Consider the following 2,694-nt stretch of genomic DNA (forward strand, 5'->3'; position numbering starts at 1 on the left):
TCCAGTCTGAGATAAAAAAAAAGAAAAAAAAAACTATACAGCAATCCGCTGTATTGAAAGGATGTATGAATACAGCGTAAGGGATCTGATACGCCATTTGGTTTCCGGTGTGGCAAGGTATATGCCAGCGTGAGAATCATAGCTTTTACGTTAGAACTATATGATGCGGCTGTTGTATTTCCTTTTTAAAGTCACGATAGTGGGTACAGCCGTATCATCGGTTTTCTCCTCTGTAACTTTATGTTTGTTTTGATTTGTTTCGTTTTAGTTTGTTTGTTTGTTTGTTTGTTTGTTTTGTTTGGGTGGGTTTTTGAGAAGTAAGAAAGAGAGATTTAATTTGTCTCCCCCCCCCCCCCCCCCCTATAACCAGAAGACTCGTACAGCATCATGTGTGACGACGACGTTGCCGCCCTTGTTTGTGACAACGGATCCGGTATGGTGAAGGCCGGATTCGCCGGAGACGACGCCCCAAGGGCTGTCTTCCCATCCATCGTCGGCAGGCCCCGCCATCAGGGTGTCATGGTCGGCATGGGACAGAAGGACAGCTACGTCGGAGACGAGGCCCAGAGCAAGAGGGGTATCCTCACCCTCAAGTACCCCATCGAGCACGGTATCGTCACCAACTGGGACGACATGGAGAAGATCTGGCATCACACCCTTCTACAACGAGCTCCGAGTCGCCCCCGAGGAGCACCCGGTCCTTCTCACTGAGGCTCCCCTCAACCCCAAGGCCAACAGGGAGAAGATGACCCAGGTGAATAATGATGATGATAATGATGATAATGATGATGATGATGATAATAATAATAATAATGATAATAATGATAATCATAACAATAATAATAACAATGATAACCATATCAATGATAATAATAATAATAATAATAATAATAATAATAACAATAGTAATAATAATAATAATAGTCTTCTTCATCCAGGTTAGTCTCTTTAGTGTTGCCACTGCTCTATCGGAGAACCCTGCCATTAGTATTACATGTTGTCCTTTGTTAATTGTATAGTTCTCCAATTTCAAAATCTGTTTCTCGATCTCAGATCATGTTCGAGACCTTCAACTCACCCGCCATGTACGTAGCCATCCAGGCCGTGCTGTCCCTGTACGCCTCCGGACGTACCACTGGTATCGTGTTCGACTCTGGCGATGGTGTTTCCCACACCGTGCCCATCTACGAGGGTTACGCCCTTCCCCACGCATCATCCGTCTGGACTTGGCTGGTCGTGATCTCACCGACTACTTAATGAAGATCCTCACCGAGCGTGGCTACTCCTTCACCACCACCGGTAGGATTTCTCTTGGGAAACCCCCGCCCCTTTCCACACACAGACACACATCACATTGTAGTAGGTTAAAACATGGTTGATGCCACATTATATCGCAGCTTTTTGCAAGACACAAAGACAAACATCCTTTGAATATTCTTCACAAGTTGATCCGTCATACACTACAATACATTGACAAATGAAATCGCAAGACATGTGCAACTTACAAGTTTTAATTTCAATCTCCATGTTTCCCGGTTTTCAATCATTATTTACCAATGAAGCTTACCACAGCGGAGCATCGCGTTGTATCAATCCAAAGAGTGTAAGTAAGAGCAACTCTATACCCTGAATAAAGAAGAATAATGTTTAGCTCCTGAGTAGTTCTCATGTTAGCAAATGCATCAGTACTTTGTTCGTAATAGCACATGATTATTTAAAAGATTAATGGAACATACGTTGCTGAGTTTAGCAACGGTATGTTGGATTTTTTTATTGAACTTAACCAGATTATTGCCGGATTATTGATTACCAAAGTCAAGAAACTACTGACTGAGATCTAACAGCTATAATCATCTATATCGGAAATAATTCAATGATTAAGTCTTCACTGAATGAAATTGTCTTCAAATCCATAATAAAATATATCTTCTTTCTTATCGTACTTATCAGCCGAACGTGAAATCGTTCGCGACATCAAGGAGAAGCTCTGCTATGTCGCTCTCGACTTCGAGCAGGAGATGCAGACGGCTTCTTCCTCTTCCTCCTTGGAGAAGAGCTACGAGCTTCCCGACGGTCAGGTCATCACCATCGGCAACGAGCGATTCCGATGCCCGGAAACTCTCTGTCAGCCATCCTTTATTGGAATGGAGACTGCTGGTATCCACGAGACCACCTACAACAGCATCATGAAGTGCGACGTCGACATCCGTAAGGATCTGTACGCCAACACCGTCTTGTCCGGAGGTTCCACCATGTTCCCAGGCATCGCCGACCGCATGCAAAAGGAGATCTCCGCGCTGGCGCCACCAACGATGAAGATCAAGATCATCGCTCCTCCCGAGAGGAAATACTCTGTATGGATCGGAGGCTCCATCCTGGCTTCCCTCTCCACCTTCCAGCAGATGTGGATCAGCAAGATGGAGTACGACGAGTCTGGCCCATCCATCGTCCACAGGAAGTGCTTCTAAGGAGCGACCATCAAACTCTCAAAAAATAAATACATACCTCTCTCGCTCTTTGTTTTCTTCACAGATTTTTCTCCCTCTTTTCACCTCTTTTTGTCATCTCTCTCTTTTTCTCTCTATTATATCTTTTCTTCTTTTGCTATTACATCTCCTTCTTTCTTGTCTTTCCTTCTCTTCCATCAACTAACATGTATACGGTTTGCTCTTGACTTGTGAAAGAATTGTTCAT

The 2,694-nt window shown here is 44.0% G+C and overlaps 1 pseudogene; it reads left to right on the forward strand.

Annotated features, from left to right (window-relative positions):
* Positions 1-387: 387 nt before the first annotated feature.
* LOC139733056 (actin CyI, cytoplasmic-like) lies at positions 388-2,468 on the forward strand (annotated as a pseudogene).
* The last annotated feature ends 226 nt before the right edge of the window (positions 2,469-2,694 follow it).

Source organism: Diadema antillarum, unplaced genomic scaffold (assembly GCF_040938485.1).
Source record: "Diadema antillarum isolate AM-2024a unplaced genomic scaffold, OU_Dant_1.0 scf00000024, whole genome shotgun sequence".
Taxonomy (NCBI): Eukaryota; Metazoa; Echinodermata; class Echinoidea; order Diadematoida; family Diadematidae; genus Diadema; species Diadema antillarum.